The 9,257-nt window shown below is 36.4% G+C and overlaps 1 pseudogene; it reads right to left on the reverse strand.

The window, feature by feature from the left end:
* Positions 1–42: 42 nt before the first annotated feature.
* Positions 43–8,682, reverse strand: LOC110657307 (basic leucine zipper 9-like; annotated as a pseudogene).
* Between the last annotated feature and the right edge of the window lie 575 nt (positions 8,683–9,257).

Consider the following 9,257-nt stretch of genomic DNA (forward strand, 5'->3'; position numbering starts at 1 on the left):
TCGATTTGTAGAACCCAAATGCAATGCAGGCGAAGAAATATATTCAATACGAAACTCACTAATTTTATATTGGTTCATATAAACCGAGTTTAAGCAAAAATGACTCACAACAACAATATTAACATAAATAAAGATGACAGGAACCACACCAAATTGGACAATCAAGGCCAGAGCTCCGAAACACAGCTTACAGCATCACTTATTACACTATTCCTGAGATTGGCATTACTAAAATTATCAGCATTTCCAAGCCGAGGTCCTGAAACTGTCAATCCAGCAGCTGCAGCATACGAGGCATTATCTCCATTGATTGTGATGGTTGGTGAGATTCGAAGATTCATCGGCTGAGGTGAAGTTAGATGATTTTAAACAAGTTGATTCAAGCTATAGGTTAAGGAACCTCGAGTAACCATATCTTCAGCCAGCTTCACCTAGTTAACATCACAAATCTCTTTCATCATCTCAGAATTAATATAAAACCCCAAATTGGGTAAGAAAAGCATACACCAAATTGGGTAAGAAAAGCATATTTGCGTTACCTTGGCTCTCAAAGCCTCTACATCTGATTTAAGCACTCGATTATTTGTATTAGCACCCCGATATTGCTGAGTAGCATCTGAAAGCTGCTTGTACAAAGACGCATTCTCTCCTGAAAGTTCGTCAACCTGAAATAATCAATGAACCAAACTGTCATTTTGCTATCTCTATCTGCAGTATACTCATAAAATTTAATCAAGAATATGATACCTGCGATTCAAGCTCCTGCAAATGTGCCTGTTTTCTTTTTCTTGATCGTCTAGCCGACTCCCGGTTTGAAACCATCCTAAACGACACAATTACGATACCATATTAACTAATTGGAAAATGCAATGCAAGCGTGAATTGTGAGTTGTATGCAGAAATATTCTATAAGTGAAACATATCCCGGATCTCAACAGAGAGTTGAGAGTGTGTAGTTTACCTTCTAATGCGTCTTAAATCAGTAGGATTGGTGCTCTGTTCACAAGGACCAGCTTCTATCTTCACATCTTCATCCTCTGAGGAACCACTGCTACTTACCCTTCCTTGGTTTGGATTATTATTTGCCGAAAATGGACTCCCAACTGATCAAATTTCCACTTTGTTGACATGTTACTAATTAGGAATAAGCAGATAATTTCTTCATTAGGACATTGTCTATGCATACATGCTAGAAGAACATACCAAAAACTGATGACTGGGCATCAATGAGTGCTGATGAAATGCAGGATTGCTTGGGGCTCGTATTTTGAGACCATAACTCAAATGATTCTGGAAGCCCACAACTCGACAAACCATTTATCATTTCCTGCATATATGTATCAAAAAAGAAAGCCAGAATGTTATTTTTTGTGGCTTGAATTTTAGATATATTTTTTCATGGATCCAAATTATAATCCGACCCGAAAATTTAGCGTTGTGACCCGATTGGGATAAAAAGTGAGATCTGTAGTGGTAATGGAGGGCACGGGCCCATAGGCTTGAGCCTGAAACGTACCATTGATCTCCTTAAGGGTGCGAGTGCAACACCCCCTCGGTATGGACCAGTATAAATATTGTAATATTCTACCATTTGTATGAGATTTGTGAGATATTTGGGAAACACATTGGGGTTTGAGAGTTTTGAGTGATTGTATCTTACTTTTTACATTATAGTGAAACTTTTTTTTCTTGTTTTACCCGTAGATGTAGACCTTACGGTTGAACCACGTTAAATCCTGTGTTATTCTTCTTCTCTTTTCTATTCTTCTCTTTTTTATACTGTGTGATTATGCGATTTGTATGTGTGCCTTAGATTTACATGCTTATTATAACAAACTGGTATCAGAGCTTTGTGTGCAAAACCTAGGGTTTACAGATGACGTCGTTTTCAACGAAGTATGAGATGGAAAAGTTTGACGGTGGGATCGAGTTTCAGTTTGTGGAAGATTAAAATCAAATATTCTTTGATCCTACAAGGTTTATGGAAGGCAATCGAGGATAACTTTTCAGAATGTATGAAAGAGGCAGAGAAGGTTGATCTGAAGGATAGAGCCTTGAGTGCGATTTTCATGAGCGTAACTGATAATGTCCTTCACGAGATTGCTGGGAGAAGCTCAGCGTCTACGGTATGGAAGAAATTAGAGGAGTTGTGCTCTATTAAATTGCTGACCAACCGTCTGTATCTGAAGAAAAGGCTTTACAATATGAGAATGAGCGAAGGTACACCCATTAAAGAACATCTGGATGAATTTAATTCAATTATTATGGACCTGAAAAATATTGATATTGAGATTGATAGTGAGGATCAAGCCCATATTGTGTTATGTTCTTTGCCACCCTCCTATGAGACTTTTGTTGATACTCTGTGGTATGGGAAAGACAGTATTTCACTAAACGATATTAATAATTCTCTAAAATCAAACGAATTGAAAAAGAATTTTTCAAATAATAGAGAAAGATTTGTAAGGGAAGGTTTGGTGAGCAGGGGAAGAACACATTCAAGGAAGGGTTCTTTTAGCAGGAAGAAATCTAAGGCCAGATCTAAGTCAAGAATGAAAAAGACTAACTGTTTTGAGTGCGGGGAGCAAGAACACTACAGGAAAGACTGCCCCAAGTTGAAAAATAAAATGGAAAAGCAACCAGAAAGTTCTGCGAATATGGTTGACCGTTTTTTCGATTCTAATGGTGATGACAGTGCTGAAGAAATTTTATCCGTAAGTTCAGATCATAGACTAAATTCCTAGATTCTTAATACTGGTGCTACTTATAACATGCGTCCACACAGAAACTGATTTGTCACTTACATACAGATGAGTGGCAAGGTATTTCTGGACAATGATCGTGCATTATCTGTAGAAGTAATTGGTAACAAGAGTGTTGGCATTATCTATAGAGTGTTGGCATATTCCAAGACTAAAGAGGAACCTAATTTCTCTTGGAACACTTGACTCTCATGGATTCAGATACCATGCAGAGAATGGAGTTCTCAAAGTGTGCAAGGGCTCTATGATACTCATGAAGAGTAGTTTGATTTCAGGATTATATTTTCTTCAGGGCAGTACAATTTCAGGGGAAGCTGAAATAGCATCCGAAAGCAATAATCAGAATCAGACTCAATTGTGGCATCTGCGTCTTGGTCATATGAGTGAAAGAGGATTATTTGTGTTAAGCAAGCAAGATTTGTTGGACGGGCAGAAAATAGAATTTGTGGACTTTTGTGAATACTGTGTGTTTGGCAAACAGACCAGGGTAAAGTTCGATAAAAAGGCAGTGCGCAAGACCAAAGGAACGGTGGATTATATCCACTCAAATCTATAGGGTCCTAACATAATCCCTTCCAAGAGCGGTGCCAGGTATTTCATGACTTTGATTGATGATTATTCTCGGATGGTGTTGGTGTATTTTTTAAAAATAAAAGATGAGGCATTTTCAACATTTGTAAAGTGGAAGACGATGATTGAGAAGTAGACAGAAAAGAAGTTCAAGCGTCTTAGAACTGATAACGGGTTAGAATTTTGCACTCATGAGTTCGATGCATTCTGCAGTAATGAAGATATAGTGAGACACCGCACTTGTACAAGGACACTACAACAGAATGGTATTGCAGAACGCATGAATAGAACGCTTTATGACAAAGCACAGAGCATGCTCTCACATTCAGGATTGGAAAAAGATTTCTAGGCTGAAGTAATTAATACAACCTGTTTATTAGTTAATAGATCTCCATCTACAGCTATTGAGTGCAAAACTCCTTTTGAGATCTAGTCCGATTCACCGGCAGATTACTCTTAGCTGAGAGCGTTTGGTTGCCCTGCTTATGCTCATGTGAGAGATAGTAAGCTTGAGCCGAGGGCAAGAAAATGCATATTTCTAGGGTATGCATCTGAAGTGAAAGGCTATAAGTTGTGGTACAATGATTCAAAGTTTCCAGGATTAATTATTAGCAGGGATGTGACATTTAATGAGTTTGCTTCATTAGATAGTCAAAGAGAGAAGTCAATAGCAGAATCATATCACAGTGTCAGAGAACAGGTGGAGCTTGATATTGATACTTCAGCTGTTCAGTCCAGTGATTCAAAGGATGAGGTGCAAGATCCTGATCAACAAGAGGATACATCTGAGCAACAGCAACAGGACCGGAACCATATAGCATTACAACTAGTAGAGAGAGAAGATAGATTAGACCATCACAGAGATATGCATATGCAGATCTAGTTACATTTGCCTTATCAGTTGCTGAGACAGCTAATGTGCATGAACCATAGTTATCAAAGGCTCAAGGCGCACCAAGGCGCCAAGATGTCTTGGAGCCTAGGCGTAAGGCGCAAAAATAAAAAATATATATTAAAAATAAAAAAATTATAATTATGCTATCACACCTCAAGTAACATAAAACTATATAATAATAACTAACAAATATGCAAGTAATAATTAATTTATAATCCAAAAGAGATAAAAATAAACTACTAAAAGTTAAAAACACTAATAAACATATTTTAACATATTCACAATAAACAATATGTCAAAATCACAAATTTATACTAAAAAGAAAAGAAAAAGAAAAACATTGCAGGGTAAGGACTAAGGAGAGAGCATGAAAAGAAAAAAATGGAAATTGCAACACAGAATAAAGTAAACTAACAGAGAGAGCATGGCATTGGCAGCAAAAAAAAAAGATGCAGAAGAAGAAAGTGTAGTGCAGAAACAGTGCAGGAAAGAGAGAGAGAGAGAGAGAGAGCATGGCAGTCCAAAAAAAAAAAAAGAGAAGTAAAAAAAGAATACCCAGCACAGGAAAGGGAGAGAGAGAGAGAGAGAAAGCATGGCATAGGCAGCAAAAAAAAAAAAAAAGGAAACACTGAAACAGAAAGAAAAAAATGCAGCACAGGGGAAGAGAGCAGAGGAGAAGAAGAAGAAGAAGAAGAAGAAGAAGAAGAAGAATAAGAAAATAATAACAAAAAATACATACTAGGTTTGTTTGATCTCTCTTTTCACTCCTCCTCTTCTTCTTCTTCTTCTTCTTCTTCTTTTCCTCTTCTTTTTTTTCCTTTTTGCTGGCTGCTGGCTGCTGGACAAACTTAAAAAAAAAAACCTAGCAGTCTAGCTTTATATCCAGCGCCTTGCCTCATTGGGGCGTGCTTTGATGCGCCTCGTGCCTCGGTGCGCCTCGGTGAGGTAGTGCGCCTTGCTCCTGGGGCGCGCCTTTGATAACAGTGGCATGAACCCAGCAATTATAGAGAAGCTATTTCTTGTTCACATGCAGATCAGTGGGTCGGTGCTATGAGTAAAAAAGTTGAATCTCTTTACAAGAATCAGACTTGGAAGCTTGTAACATTGCCTAAGGGACAAAAAGTGGTAAGTTGCAAATATGTGTTTAAGAAAAAGGAAGGCACTCCAGGGGTTGAAACAACTCGATATAAGGCACGGTTGGTAGCAAAAGGCTTTACTCAGAGGGAGGGGATTGACTTTAATGAAGTATTTTCTCTAGCTGTGAAGCACAGTTCTATCAGAGTCTTACTTGCTATGGTTGCTTTTTATGATCTAGAGCTTAAGCAACTAGATGTGAAGACAGTATTTTTGCATGGTGAGTTGGAGGAGCAAATTTATACGAGTCAGCTTGAGGAATTTGTCATTCCAGGTATGGAAAACCACATTTGCTTGTTTAAGAAATCTTTATATGGTCTGAAACAGTCCCCTAGGCAGTAGTACAAAAGATTTGATACATTCATGGTTCATAATAACTTTATTTGTTGTTCATATGACAGTTGTGTGCATCATAAGAACCTTTCAGATGATTTCTTTATTTATTTGCTGTTGTATGTGGATGACATGCTTATTGCTGCTAAAAGCATATCACAAATTAATATTTTGAAAAAGCAGTTGAGTGATGAGTTTGAGATAAAGGATTTAGATGCTGCAAAGAAGATATTGGGAATGGAAATTACCAAGTATAGAAGTGTTGGAAAGCTTTTTTTGTCTCAACAGGCCTACATTGAGAAAGTGCTTAAGCGTTTCAACATGAATAATGCGAAGCCTATGACTATTCCGTTTGCTGCCCATTTCAAGTTATCTATAGACATGTCACCAAAAACAGATGAGAAGATGGAACACATGTCCAGTGTTCTCTATTCAAGTGCTGTTGGTAGCATCATGTATGCTATGGCATGCACCCGACCTGATATTTCACATGTAGTTACTGTTGTGAGTAGATACATGGCGTATCCTGGGAAAGAGCATTGGCAGGCAATAAAATGGATTTTGAGGTATTTGAAGGGTACTACAGATGTTGGTCTAACATTTGATAGGGCTAAGATGAGTGATTCAGTTGTTGGCTATGTGTATTCAGATTTTGCAGAGGACTTAGATAAGAGGAGATCTTTGACAGGTTATTTGTTTACTCTTTCTGGAAGTGCTATCAATTAGAAGGTAACATTGCAAGCTACAATTGCTTTGTCTACCATAGAGGCTGAATATATGACCTTAGCAGAGGCAGTAAAGGAAGCTTTATGGTTATAAGATTTGGTGGGTGATCTGGAGTTGATAGAGAACAAAGCAACAGTGTTTTGTGACAGTCAGAGTGCAAAACATCTCACAAAGAATCAGATGTACCATGAGTGAACTAAGTACATTGATATCAGATATCACTTCATTCGGGACATTGTATCTCAGGGGACTGTAATTGTACAAAAATTCTCTACACATGATAATCCAGCAGATATGATGACCAAGGAAGTCCCAGTCAACAAGTTTAGGTATTGCCTAGACTTTGTTGGTATTTGTAGTGCTCAGTAATGCCCTTGCGAGGGCATATGGTAAGACAGAGAATTTGTGGTTATTTTGTTGATGATTAAGGGAATTCAAGCTAATGGGAAGAATTGTTATTTTTTGTGGCTTGAATTTTGTATATATTTTTTCATGGACCCGAATTATGACCTGATCTGAAAGTTTCGCGCTGTGACCCGATTAAGATAAAAAGTAAAATTTGTGGTGGTAACGGAGGACACGGGCCGATAGGCCCGGGCCCGAAACCCACCACTGATCTCCTTAGGGGTGCGTGGGCAACGCCCCGTGGTATGAACTAGTATAAATATTGTAATATTTTATCCTTTGCGGTAGAGTTGTAAGATATTCGAAAAACACACTGGAGTTAGGGTTTGAGAGTTCTGAGTGATTGTATCTTGTTTTTTTCATCATAGTGGAACTTTTTTTATTCTTGTCTTGCCCGTGGACGTAGACCTTATGATTGAACCACGTTAAATCTTGTGTTATTCTTCTTCTCTTTTCTATACTGTGTGATTATACGATTTGTGTGTTTGCCTTAAAATTGTGTGCTTGCTATAACACAGAATTTTAAGTTATCATGCGTAAGTTATCACCCTCAGATGTGTTGATAGAACCTGGAAAATTCTTGTTCAGGTTAGTTTTTGAAACTTGAATCAAAGATTTATAATGAAATACAATCGAAATGGTGGAATAATATTAAAAATTTTGCGATGTTATTGGTTTCATATATATATATATATATATATATATATATATATATAATACCATGTTTTAGCAATGAAAAATCCTTAAAAATGTAGCTATCGGTAAAACTAGCAAATTAATCAGAAATTGAGGTTACTTTTTTTTTATTATGTAATATGTCATAATTAATATTTAGATCCTTATATTTTAAAACATAAATAAAAATACTTTTGAATTTTGATTTTATTATACAATTTAATCTCTTTATTTTTTTTTTCAACTTTCACCTATTGTTAATGAAGAGTAAAAATAGGTTAATATCTCTCAAAATAAATTATTATTTCATCCTCAATCCTCGAGTTTTATTATTATCCATACTTTCATTTCAAATTATTATTATTATTAACACTTTAATATTTTATTGACTATATTTTGAATCCTTTAATTAATGACTAAATGGATAAAAATAGATGAAATAGAAAAAAATAAAAATAAAAATAAAATTTAAAAATATTTTCACTTATTTTTTAAAATGTAGAACTCAAGTATTATATATATATACACTCAAGAAATTAAGCATTTGAATGAATGGTTGGCTTTGTCCATTGGCTAAGATAATTGCTCTTGTTTTCAAATCGCATAAAAGAATAATATAATTAGTTCAAATGGATGGGATGAGAGTTTGGATCAACCAATTATTGTAGGAACAGGTCAGCATGTTTGTCCAAAAGCTTTTTATTTTTATTCTTATTTTTATTGGTCAGCCTTCAAAATATAATAAAAAAAAAAAACCCACAAGTATCTAAAGACTACGGAATTATAAGAACCATAATGCAAATGATCAAAAGACCAAACCAGAGTTTTGAAGCAGAAAGAGAGATCATCGCCACAGAAGCCTTCAAACTCAGCAGAAAAAGAGTTGTCACGATTTTCCTTCATTTCTTCACCTTTAATTTGGGTTTTCTTGATAACCTCTTGGAGGGCCAGCTCTGACTCGCTTCGCTTCATGTCACCTGCTGCTTTCCTCCGCTCCATTCCTTGCTAGTTCCTACTACTATTGCCACTGCTAGTATGAGAGAGAAAGAAGGGGGAAGGCTTTTGATTGAGTATCATGTTGATATATAGAAGCCAGAGCAAGAAAAGTACGTCTCTGTGAGTTAAAGAAAGAAAGTGAAGCCAGTCGAATTAAAAGTTTGAACTTGTTAAGTTACAGAAAAATCCTCAACATTTTCTCTGTAATTAACAAATTCATCTTATGTTTTTGGTAAATAACAAAGCAGAACAGGGTTATGATCGACACAAGGAGGAAACAACAGAGATTGATTTGGACTGCCACCGACCTTGGAAGAAAGGTACAAAGTTGCTGATTAGGTGCCCCCACTTACAATTCTTTTTATATAAATGGGTAAACTTTGCTTTCTCTAGACTGGGCAATACCTACTTTTGTACAGTGAAACACCCAACACGTTGCAGCCAAAATGTTCAATTATTTTACTTCTCTTTAACAATCCTTCTTTATTCATGCGGCTTTTGCTTCCTTGCTAATTAAATCACTTTCCTTTACCAATCCATTGGTGCTTGCTTCCTTGCTAATTAAGGTTGAAGGAACCCTATGCCCTCCTACATTTTCAAAAAGAAAACAATTTTAAGGTATCTAGAATCAGCAAGCACCACTTTGGATATAATTTTGTAAAAAAAATTCCCAGTGCTTCAATGGGTTTATGAAAAATGCCAACCAACAAGCATAACTTTTAGCTGGGGTTCATTTTCAACACCAAAATCATCCCAAGCTA

This window comes from Hevea brasiliensis, chromosome 4 (genome assembly GCF_030052815.1).
Source record: "Hevea brasiliensis isolate MT/VB/25A 57/8 chromosome 4, ASM3005281v1, whole genome shotgun sequence".
Taxonomy (NCBI): Eukaryota; Viridiplantae; Streptophyta; class Magnoliopsida; order Malpighiales; family Euphorbiaceae; genus Hevea; species Hevea brasiliensis.